The sequence below is a fragment of the Sycon ciliatum genome, chromosome 3, assembly GCF_964019385.1.
Source record: "Sycon ciliatum chromosome 3, ocSycCili1.1, whole genome shotgun sequence".
Lineage (NCBI taxonomy): Eukaryota > Metazoa > Porifera > Calcarea > Leucosolenida > Sycettidae > Sycon > Sycon ciliatum.
The window spans coordinates 19,333,739-19,346,670 of NC_088645.1; positions in this window are offsets into that span (position 1 = coordinate 19,333,739).

Below are 12,932 nucleotides of genomic sequence, written 5' to 3' on the forward strand. Positions count from 1 at the left end.
AAGGTTGTCAGTTTCATAACACTAAAAGCTTTTCACCCATTTTCATCAGTAGATACATGGGAATGAGCAAGAACAAGGCAGTTCCGTAAAAAATCTGCATTCTCACGACCACGGATGATCCGGCCTTTGCACTTTAACACATAATTCAGGTCTTGAATTAGTCGGTGGTCCAGTCGCCGTTTTAAATATTTAAATAGAGACGTAGGCGAACAAAAATTGTATACACACAACAACAAGGTTGTCAGTTTCATAACACTAAAAGCTTTTCACCCATTTTCATCAGTAGATCTATTTAAATATTTAAAACGGCGACTGGACAACCGACTAATTCAAGACCTGAATTATGTGTTAAAGTGCAAAGGCCGGATCATCCGTGGTCGTGAGAATGCAGATTTTTTACGGAACTGCCTTGTTCTTGCTCATTCCCATGTATCTACTGATGAAAATGGGTGAAAAGCTTTTAGTGTTATGAAACTGACAACCTTGTTGTTGTGTGTATATATATATATATATATACACACAACAACAAGGTTGTCAATTTCATAATACTAAAAGCTTTTCACCCATTTTCATCAGTAGTTACATGGGAATGAGCAAGAACGAAAACGAAGCCAGAATTTATACTGGGGGTAGAGAATCAGCAAGAATATTCTTACGCGCCTCAAGTTCACACTACACTACCATAAGAATGTATGGAGCAGTGGAAAAATGCGGGAAACAACACATGAGGGGAATGCAGTACCAGAACAAACACGTGATAAAGTTGTCAGTCCGGTTGCAGCTTGAACAGCCGTAGCACCTTGATGTGCTTCTTTTGTCGACACAGCTCTGGCCTCAAACTGCGAATGTACAGCGCCTCCAGTGTGAATCTGTGCGCGCTGTTCCGGGCTGGTGTGATGACACTGAAGCTGCTGTTGCGTTCTTGCGGGATGCATTCAGGTTGCGCCTGCAAATGCTTTGTGATGGCGCTATCACTTGTTGCCACACGTTTGTCAGGCGGCTTCTTGTACAGCTTGTCTGGGATATGCTGCTTGATCCTTTCCGAGAATCGCTGACATGTCTCACCAACGTACGTCCGCTCACAGCGACACGCATACTGTATCCCCCATTGTAATTGTATCCCCCAGTATCCCCCATTGTAATTTATACAACCAGACCCGCATTCAGGTCTATCGCGAAGGATGTTTCACCAACTCTTGAAAACAGTAATTTTATTTATAAGTATGCGTGTCGCTGTGAGCGGACGTACGTTGGTGAGACATGTCAGCGATTCTCGGAAAGGATCAAGCAGCATATCCCAGACAAGCTGTACAAGAAGCCGCCTGACAAACGTGTGGCAACAAGTGATAGCGCCATCACAAAGCATTTGCAGGCGCAACCTGAATGCATCCCGCAAGAACGCAACAGCAGCTTCAGTGTCATCACACCAGCCCGGAACAGCGCGCACAGATTCACACTGGAGGCGCTGTACATTCGCAGTTTGAGGCCAGAGCTGTGTCGACAAAAGAAGCACATCAAGGTGCTACGGCTGTTCAAGCTGCAACCGGACTGACAACTTTATCACGTGTTTGTTCTGGTACTGCATTCCCCTCATGTGTTGTTTCCCGCATTTTTCCACTGCTCCATACATTCTTATGGTAGTGTAGTGTGAACTTGAGGCGCGTAAGAATATTCTTGCTGATTCTCTACCCCCAGTATAAATTCTGGCTTCGTTTTCGTTCTTGCTCATTCCCATGTAACTACTGATGAAAATGGGTGAAAAGCTTTTAGTATTATGAAATTGACAACCTTGTTGTTGTGTGTATATAAATTTTGTTCGCCTACATCTTTATATTTAAATAGAGATGTGGGCGAACAAAATTTATATACACACAACAACAAGGTTGTCAATTTCATAATACTAAAAGCTTTTCACCCATTTTCATCAGTAGTTACATGGGAATGAGCAAGAACTTTTCAAAGCCACATCAGACGTGCAGCTCAGTTTCAATGGCAATATGTACGCACAGAGGGACGGAGTAGCCATGGGTTCACCCTTGGGCCCCGTGCTAGCCAATATCTTTGTTGGATATTTTGAGAACACAATTCCAGACAGTCATTGGCCCCAATTCTATAGGCGTTATGTGGATGACACATTCGCAGCATTTCACAACCGGAAACTGGCATTGGAATTCTCTGAGCGTTTAAATAATCTTCACCCAGCTCTCCAGTTTACAATGGAGGAGGAGAATAATGGAGAATTGCCGTTTCTTGATGTATTGATTAAGCATTCTTCCACAGAATTGCTCACCACAGTATATAGAAAGCCGACGTTCACAGGTCTTTACACCCGCTGGGACTCGTTTTGTGACACTAGAAACAAAATCAATTTGATCAGATCATTAACTTTCAGAGCTAAAAACATCTGCTCACCATCACTATTATCAGCTGAAATTGCTAAGCTAGAGGATATTCTGTGTTCTAACGGTTACCCACTCAAAGTACTCAAGCGAGTCATGACAAGCGTTCTTGAACCTAGCCCAGATACAGCTTCTGCTCAACTTGAATCTGCAACGCGTATTATCACAAAATTGCCGTGGAAAGGGCAAAATTGCATTGCCTTCCACAAAAAGATTAAAGCTGCAATTTTGAACTGCTATCCTACAGTATCCCCCATTGTAATTTATACAACCAGACCCGCATTCAGGTCTATAGCGAAGGATGTTTCACCAACTCTTGAAAACAGTAATTTTATTTATAAGTATGCGTGTCGCTGTGAGCGGACGTACGTTGGTGAGACATGTCAGCGATTCTCGGAAAGGATCAAGCAGCATATCCCAGACAAGCTGTACAAGAAGCCGCCTGACAAACGTGTGGCAACAAGTGATAGCGCAATCACAAAGCATTTGCAGGCGCAACCTGAATGCATCCCGCAGGAACGCAACAGCAGCTTCAGTGTGATCACACCAGCCCGGAACAGCGCGCACAGATTCACACTGGAGGCGCTGTACATTCGCAGTTTGAGGCCAGAGCTGTGTCGACAAAAGAAGCACATCAAGGTGCTACGGCTGTTCAAGCTGCAACCGGACTGACAACTTTATCACGTGTTTGTTCTGGTTCTGCATTCCCCTCATGTGTTGTTTCCCGCATTTTTTCCACTGCTCCATACATTCTTATGGTAGTGTAGTGTGAACTTGAGGCGCGTAAGAATATTCTTGCTGATTCTCTACCCCCAGTATAAATTCTGGCTTCGTTTTCGTTCTTGCTCATTCCCATGTAACTACTGATGAAAATGGGTGAAAAGCTTTTAGTATTATGAAATTGACAACCTTGTTGTTGTGTGTATATATATATATATATATATAAATAGAGAGGTAGGCGAACAAAATTTATATACACACAACAACAAGGTTGTCAGTTTCATAATACCAAAAGCTTTTCACCCATTTTCATCAGTGGTTAAATGGGAATGAGCAAGAACGAAAACGAAGCCAGAATTTATACTGGGGGTAGAGAATCAGCAAGAATATTCTTACGCGCCTCAAGTTCACACAATATATACTCAATCTGCGGACAGAACTGTTTCGTCCTTTATGGACTCGTCAGCGCAGCACAGAGGAAATGAGGCCGAACCTGATAGCAATGGAAATAAAAATTTCCCATCAGGCACGAACGTACCTTGCCAGAGTGCTCAAACTGACAAGTCAGTGAGCTCTGCATAGCTCAAACAGCAAAGGCACTACCCCACGCAAGAACGCAAGAGTGCTCAACTGCTACAAGAGCAGGAGCGAAATACTCAATCTGCGGACAGAACTGTTTCGTCCTTTGTGGACTCGTCACCGCAGCACAGAGGAAATGAGGCCGAACCTGATAGCAATGGAAATAAAAATTTCCCATCAGGCCCGAACGTACCTTGCCAGAGTGCTCAAACTGACAAGTCAGTGAGCTCTGCATAACGCAAACAGCAAAGGCACTACCCCACGCAAGAGTGCTCAACTCCTACAAGAGCAGGAGCGAAATACTCAATCTGCGGACAGAACTGTTTCGTCCTTTGTGGACTCGTCATATATACCAGTTAACCCTTTGTGAGTCCACTGGTTTCGGAGAAAATGACCAAATTTTCCATTCCGACAATAATCCACTGTAACTCCACAGTTTTTGAGAATATGTAATTAGAAGTTGTGTTTTTCTGAATGGAATCGTTCGGCTGAATCCAAAAAACTATGTTAGAATGTTGCCATGGTTACCAATGTTGCCATATTAGGCACATATTGTCATAATCAAGTGTATAGCCGCGTTATTTACAGAGTGCACCATAGGAAGGAAATGAAACCATACTTTTATGTACAAATATACAGTAGACAAGATAGAAACTCACAGCACTGAGATAAGATATCCTTCACGGGAAGTGGCGTGCATGGTAAGCGGCGTAGCAGTCGTTTTATGACTTGGGGCTCCCCGCGTGCTAGTTTGTACGTGAAGTGTGTGGCTTACAGTGAGGGCTGCGTCCCACCCGCCTGTGTAGATTCACAGGAAGTGTGAGTTACGAAGTCTGAAGAAAATGTTGAACGGCCTCTGCTGGGATGACGACTACACCATAGCTCAGTGGTTAGAGCATCGCTGGCTACAAGCGAGGGTCCCTGGTTCGAGTCCTGGTGGTGACAGTCAATTTTTTCTCCGGACTTTTTGAAGTGTGTGGGTTACAGTGAGGGCTGCGTCCCACCCGCCTGTGTGGATTCACAGGAAGTGTGAGTTACGAAGTCTGAAGAAAATGTTGAACGGCCTTTGAACGGCCTCTGCTGGGATGACGACCACAGCATAGCTCAGTGGTTAGAGCATCGCTGGCTACAAGCGAGGGTCCCTGGATCGAGTCCTGGTAGTGACAGTCAATTTTTTCTTCGGACTTTTCCCGTTTGTCTCTTTCCCTCAAACCTAAAATATTTTATGACTTGGGGCTCCCCGCGTGCTAGTTTGTACTTGAAGTGTGTGGGTTACAGTGAGGGCTGCGTCCCACCCGCCTGTGTGGATTCACAGGAAGTGTGAGTTACGAAGTCTGAAGAAAATGTTGAACGGCCTTTGAACGGCCTCTGCTGGGATGACGACTACACCATAGCTCAGTGGTTAGAGCATCGCTGGCTACAAGCGAGGGTCCCTGGTTCGAGTCCTGGTGGTGACAGTCAATTTTTTCTTTGGACTTTTCCCGTTTGTCTCTTTCCCTCAAAGCAGTTAATATTTTATGACTTGGGGCTCCCCACGTGCTAGTTTGTACGTGAAGTGTGTGGGTTACAATGAGGGCTGCGTCCCACCCGCCTGTGTGGATTCACAGGAAGTGTGAGTTACGAAGTCTGAAGAAAATGTTGAACGGCCTCTGCTGGGATGACGACTTCACCATAGCTCAGTGGTTAGAGCATCGCTGGCTACAAGCGAGCGTCCCTGGTTTGAGTCCTGGTGGTGACAGTCAAATTTTTCTTCGGACTTTTCCCGTTTGTCTCTTTCCCTCAAACCCGTTAATATTTTAAAACTTGGGGCTCCCCGCGTGCTAGTTTGTACGTGAATGGGTGGGTTACAGTGAGGGCTGCGTCCGACCCGCCTGTGTGGATTCACAGGAAGTGTGAGTTACGAAGTCTGAAGAAAATGTTGAACGGCCTCTGCTGGGATGACGACTACACCATAGCTCAGTGGTTAGAGCATCGCTGGCCACAAGCGAGGGTCCCTGGTTCGAGTCCTGGTGGTGACAGTCAATTTTTTCTTCGGACTTTTCCCGCTTGTCTCTTTCCCTCAAACCAGTTAATATATATATTATATGTAAACTCGGAGGGGGTTGTGGTTGCTCGTGAGAGTGCTCAATACACCAAGGTGCAAAGCCTAGTACACACACTTGAGAGGGACGAAAAGCGTTTCTTGTGTAACTCTGAGTTTCACGGTTTTAACCGATCATCAGACAGCAACTTGACTACAATTTTCAGAAGATAAGATTGATATAGGCTGCAAGCTTGGATCATAGCGCGAATCGATGATCCGGGCTGATGGTGTAATTTTAAAAATGCGTGAGTTGGTTGATGGGGTGCAAAAATAGGCGCAAAAAAAGAATACACTTTAGGCCTAGGCTCATGCGACCACATGTTCTTCTGAGGGAGGCAAGAAGAAGGACAATTCGGTAATTATGAGCAGCACATCACCTGCGACTGCGAGTGGTGAGAAGGTTATGTGACGGCTGATGGTGAGAATTTTGAGAGGTAGTACTTATTTTCATGCCTGCACTTGCTAACTAGCTCCGATCTTTTGTTGATGTTGACACGCTTGCCCGCCTGAAGGATCTCCAGCTTCTCTCTTAGGCACAGAGGACAGCGCTTGGTTATGTTACTGTAACCTGGAGTCTGGGCGATAACTGACCAACCAAGACTGTACTCGCTGTTTTGGCGCTTCAGGTTCCAGACACACTTTGATAGTTCTGTGCTCTTCTCATGTCTCTCATGTCTGAATGATGTCAGATGGTTGCCGTATCTCTTCTTGAATTCTGGCTCCGTAAGGCCGATATACTCCTTCTGTCTGTCCTCTCCGGTTATTTGGACGGTTGCCTTGTACACAATAGAGCTGATTTGGCAGTTGCAGCCTTGCAGCCTATATCAATCTTATCTTCTGAAAATTGTAGTCAAGTTGCTGTCTGATAATCGGTAAAACCGTGAAACTCAGAGTTACAGAAGAAACGCTTTTCGTCCCTCTCAAGTGTGTGTATATTATATGTATATAATATAACCTAACCAGTTGATTATATGGGAAATATAAACCTGTATACAAACCGAGGCGAAGCCGAGGTTTGTATATTGGTTTGAATTTCCCATATAATCCGATATCGACCTATTTCTCTACTACCAGTCGTTTCTCGCCTCCTCGAGAAGATCGTCAAAGCTCAGCTTACATCCTTTCTGACCGATCACAGTATTCTCCCTGACTCGCAGTTCGCGTACAGGAAGAACCACAGTACGGAGGACGCTCTTGTGCTAGCTGTCAATCGCTGGCTGAAAGCGAAGTATGAGCGCAAACTCACAGGTGTGATATTCGTGGATATGTCGAAGGCTTTCGACTGTGTCAAACACACCATCTTGGCACAGGAGCTATCCGACATTGGGGTCGGCGGTACTGTCCAGCTATGGTTCACTAGTTACCTGAGTGAGCGGCTTCAACGCGTAGTCGTGGGCGGAAAGTGCTCGGAATACGTCGCATGCAGTCGAGGGGTGCCGCAAGGATCCGTCCTCGGCCCCCTCCTGTTCACACTATACATCCGTAACCTTCGATGCTGCTTGCCCCAGCAGGTCACAAACCAGGAATTTGCAGACGACATTGCAATTGAAGCCTCGGGCAGTTGCGAACAAGTGTGCTCTTCTCTAAGCACAGCCATCACCGGCCTGTCGCAGTGGTTGGAGGACCGCGGACTAATGCTGAACCAAAAGAAAACGCAAGCTCTGTTGATTACCCCAAGAGGCCCAGCCCCTGACACAGATAACATTCGAATTCGCTGTGGGAATGCAGCCCTTGCAGTTGTGGAACAAGCACGGTACCTGGGCGTAATGGTAGATGGGCAGCTCTCCTGGGAGCCTCACGTCAATCACACAATCCAGCAGGTGCGGAAGTCAGTAGGTGCGCTGTGGCGGAGCCGCCGAAGCCTCACCCTGGCGTCAAAGATCCTGTTTTACAGGTCGATGATCCAGGGTGGGTTGTCGTACGCTTCCAACGCCTTTTATCCGTCACTTCAAATTGGCAACATGGAGCCCCTCACACGTCTAACGAAGTGCGCTATCCGCGGCTTCTTCGGTCTGCCACCGTGGTCGCGCACGAGCCCGATCTTTGAACAGCTCCGCCTCACCACCCTGGAGGACATATTTAACATTAAGCTCCTCATCTTTGTCCGTCGTTGTCTGTTCTCCCGAGCTAGCTCCCTCTTCATCAGCTTCTTCGTGAGAGTTACTGGTGACCGCACTCGGGGAGCAGCACATCACCTCGTTCGAGTACCATTTTGGCCCGGTCCTGCGGGTCGAGCGACCATGCAGTTCATCGGCGCAGTCCTGTGGAACCAGCTCCCGCCTGATCTCCGTTCCGAGCCCAGCCACCTTCAGTTCTGTGCCCTGCTAAAAGCGCATCATGGCTCCGCTTAAATGCTTTTCGGCTAGTGTGTTTCTGTGGTATAGCGGACTGAAGAATAGTAAACGTGTTTTGCAATATATGTATGAAGCTATTTTGTAAGCAGCGTAGGGACTTTAGACAACTGTCTATGAAGCTATTTTGTATATAGTATGTTCCCATTCCGTTTTTGCTTTGGTGTAGCCCTGAGGATGATTGCATATTTATTTCTACCCTTCCTCTCTCCATAATTCTGTCCCCCCCCCTCTCTCTCTCTCTCATTCCTTCTGTCGTCCACATGTATCAAAGGAGGCGAAATCGCCTGTTTGTGGTGCGACGTTAAATAAACTTCTACAACAACATATAATCAACTGAGTAGGTTATATTATGCTTATACTGAGCTGATATACAAACTCCCCTCTCCCCCACAAGGGTAGAGATTGGAATTCCAACCCTCAACTATGACTCGACGAGTCTTCCTTTCACCAACCTGTGCGGATCAAGTACAAGACTACCACTGACTCTGTGCAGTGCATGCAGTAGTGCAGTACCATCACACACTCTTTGTGACTTCAGTTTAGTACTGAAGTACTAGTTACATCGGAAGTAACAGCTATGCGCCAAGTAAGTTATTTTGAACCTCACAGTGCTAGTGACCGTTACCGCGCGCAGATCTCACCGCGGGCTCTGTAAAAGAACAGTTTGCTCATTAGACTTTAGAGACATAGAGTTCGTCTCCTTTCCAAAGTAAGAGTAAAATGAATCAGCACGAGCCTGTTGAATCGACTCCCAAACGTTTCTTCTGAGGACGACCACGAATCACGATGCCATTATTCAAGCAGCAGTTTCTAAGAACACTGGCAGTGCCACGGATTATGGCTACGCATGTTCCGTCCGCTCTGCGAGGGACGCGGAAAGAGGAACATCGATAGGAAAACCATCAGTAGTGAAGTTCCGTCGCCCCTGCTATCTGCATTCTATGTCCATGCAAAAACGCAGGAGGAGCGGCACGCGGGGCTCTTCAGCCGCACATGTCGAGTGCTGCGCTTGACAGACGGAGTGCTGAAACAGCGAAAGAAGGACAGCCTCGAACGCCAGGTGCAGCACAAGGCACATGTTACAAAGGACGACGTTGTATTCTTCATCGTTGACGGGAAAGAGATCCTGAAGTTGGGACCGTCGTGCATGTCGAAAAACCATCAAGGCGGACTGCAGGTCACTAGTGTAATCCTAAAAAAAAAGGAGTTTATATACCAGTTTATACACCAGTTTATATACCAGTTTATATACCAGTTTATATACCAGTTTATATTCTCGTCATCGAAGTACTTGTTATATGCAAAATACAAGTCTGGAGTGTTGTGTGGGGAGAGATGGGAGTTTGTATACAAGCTCAGTATAAATATATATATATATATATACAGAGCTCACTGACTTGTCAGTTTGAGCACTCTAGTAAGGTACGTTCGGGCCTGATTGGAAATTTTTATTTCCATTGTTATCAGGTTCGGCCTCATTTCCTCTGTGCTGCGCTGACGAGTCTACAAAGGATGAAACAGTTCTGTCCGCAGATTGAGTATTTCGCTCCTGCTCTTGTAGCAGTTGAGCACTCTTGCGTGGGGTAGTGCCTTTGCTGTTTGCGTTATGCAGAGCTCACTGACTTGTCAGTTTGAGCACTCTGGCAAGGTACGTTCGGGCCTGATTGGAAATTTTTATTTCCATTGCTATCAGGTTCGGCCTCATTTCCTCTGTGCTGCGCTGACGAGTCCACAAAGGACGAAACAGTTCTGTCCGCAGATTGAGTATTTCGCTCCTGCTCTTGTAGCAGTGGAGCACTCTTGCGTGGGGTAGTGCCTTTGCTGTTTGCGTTATGCAGAGCTCACTGACTTGTCAGTTTGAGCACTCTGGCAAGGTACGTTCGGGCCTGATTGGAAATTTTTATTTCCATTGCTATCAGGTTCGGCCTTATTTTCTCTGTGCTGCGCTGATGAGTTCTAAAAGAACGAAACAGCATGCTGTCCGCAGATTGAGTATTTCGCTCCTGCTCTTGTAGCAGTTGAGCACTCTTGCGTGGGGTAGTGCCTTTGCTGTTGGCGTTATGCAGAGCTCACTGACTTGTCAGTTTGAGCACTCTGGCAAGGTACGTTCGGGCCTGATTGGAAATTTTTATTTCCATTGCTATCAGGTTCGGCCTTATTTCCTCTGTCCTGCGCTGATGAGTTCTAAAAGAACAAAACAGCATGCTGTCCGCAGATTGAGTATATATATCGCAGATTGAGTATATATATATATATATATATATTTAAATAGAGAGGTAGGCGAACAAAATTTATATACACACAACAACAAGGTTGCAATACCAGAACAAACACGTGCATTCCCCTCATGTGTTGTTTCCCGCATTTTTCCACTGCTCCATACATTCTTATGGTAGTGTAGTGTGAACTTGAGGCGCGTAAGAATATTCTTGCTGATTCTCTACCCCCAGTATAAATTCTGGCTTCGTTTTCGTTCTTGCTCATTCCCATGTAACCACTGATGAAAATGGGTGAAAAGCTTTTGGTGTTATGAAACTGACAACCTTGTTGTTGTGTGTATATATATATATATATATATATATATATATAGAGAGAGAGAGAGAGAGAGAGAGAGAGAGAGAGAGAGAGAGAGAGAGAGAGAGAAAGAGAGCGCGAGGGACGGAGAGAGGGAGATAGAGACAAAGACAGAGACAGAGAGGCAGAGATAGAGACAGAGAGAGACACAGAGACACACAGAGAGAAAGACAGAGGGGGAGATAGAGCGGGATAGAGATAGAGTAAGAGAGAGGCGAGAGTGCGTTACATTCATAAAGACAAGGAAGTCTAACAATTGAGAGCGAGATAGAGAGAGAAAGTAAAGTAGATTAGTAAAGAGAGAAGCAGACAGGAAGAGAGTTAGAAAGAGACAGAGGGACAGACAGGGACAAACAGATACAGACAGAGACAGACAAAAACAGGCCGAGGCAGAGGGAGAGACAGAGACAGTTACTGAGGCACAGAGAGACGGAGACAGGTACAGAAACAGAAACAGAGATAGAGACAATGAGAGAGAGAAAGAAAGGGAGAGGGAGTGAGAGAGCGAGGCAGAGAGGCAGGGAAAGACGCAGAGAGATAGAGAAAGACACAGAGAGACACACAGAGACAGAAAGAGAGAGAGAGACATACAGACAGACAGACAGACAGACAGACAGACAGACAGACAGACAGACAGACAGACAGACAGACAGACAGACAGACAGACAGACAGACAGACAGACAGACAGACAGACAGACAGACAGACAGACACAGACAGACAGAGACAGACAGACAGACAGAGACAGACAGAGAGAGACAGACAGAGAGAGACAGAAACAGAGACAGAGACAAAGAGAGAGACAGAGAAAGAGAGAAAGAGAAGGTGAGAGAGAGAGAGGGAAAAAGGAGAAAGATAAGGGGAGAGGGGTGGCAAGAAAATTATTTCAAAATAGAGCATAATGGGAGCTGCGGTTCTAGAGGGAGTTCGTTGTTCAGGCCCATAGGCTGTGGCAAAGGTGTTTGTGGACTTACCCTTGAAGCTTTTGAGCAGCTATGTGCTATGCACGTGCGAAGAGACGTCATTGTTGCAACTGGTTCCATTCCTCGATCGTTGTATAGGGGAAGGTGGGGCAAAGGATGTTGGGTGAGCTAGCTATGAGCAGGTTGCCCTGTTGGGGTTGATGGCAGGGTGTTTCCATCAGCAAAAAATCCCATCTCGCTGGCCGCAGAGGGGCAAACCTCAGAATTGTTCACATAATTATGCAAGGTATAAGGTGGGCTCAATAATTTTACCTTATCCAGGAACCTGCCTGGAAGTGAAGCTATGGCAAGACAATCTGTCTACCGATTTATCACATTGTCACTAAAGACTAGATAACTCTTTTCCATACACTTCCGCTGGAAAATCCAATTTAAAGTTATAATCGCTAGGTTACTCGATCTACTCAATGATTACTAGATTATAAATATTTTTGAAAGGATTGGGACAATTCAAATTCCAAGGATCAATCGGGGAAGTGAACTGCCTGAAAAAGAGAGAAATCGCTAGAATCACCAGGGCATAAGCATTGCTCATGACAACAAGGTAATGGATCCTGGTTGTTCTGGCGTTTTTTCACTTCACTTCCTCGACTGATCCTTTGAATTACTATTATAATAATGGATTCACAGGAAGTGTGAGTTACGAAGTCTGAAGAAAATGTTGAATGGTCTCTGCTGGGATGACAACTACACCATAGCTTAGTGGTTAGAGCATCCCTGGCTACAAGCGAGGGTCTCTGGTTCGAGTCCTGGTGGTGAAAGTCAATTTTTTCAGACTTTTCCGGTTTGTGTCTTTCCTTCAAACCTGTTAATGTCTTATGACCTGGGGCTCCCCGCGTGCTAGTTTGTACATGAATTGTGTGGGTAAAGTGAGGGCTGCGTCTCACCCGCCTGTGTGGATTCGCAGGAAGTGTGAGTTACGAAGTCTGAAAAAATTGCTGAACGGTCTCTGCTGGGATCACGACTACACCATAGCTCAGTGGTTAGAGCATCGCTGGCTACAAGCCAGTGCCCCTGGTTCTGGTCCTGGTGGTGACGGTCAATTTTTTCTTCCGACTTTTCCCGTTTGTGTCTTTCCCTCAACCATATGAATATCTTATGACTTGGGGCTCACCGCGTGTTAGTTTGTACATGAAATGTGTGGGGTTGAGGGCTGCGTCCCACCCGCCTGTGAGAATTCACAGGAAGTGTGAGTTACAAAGTCTGAAGAAAATGTTGAACAGTCTCTGCTGGGATGACGA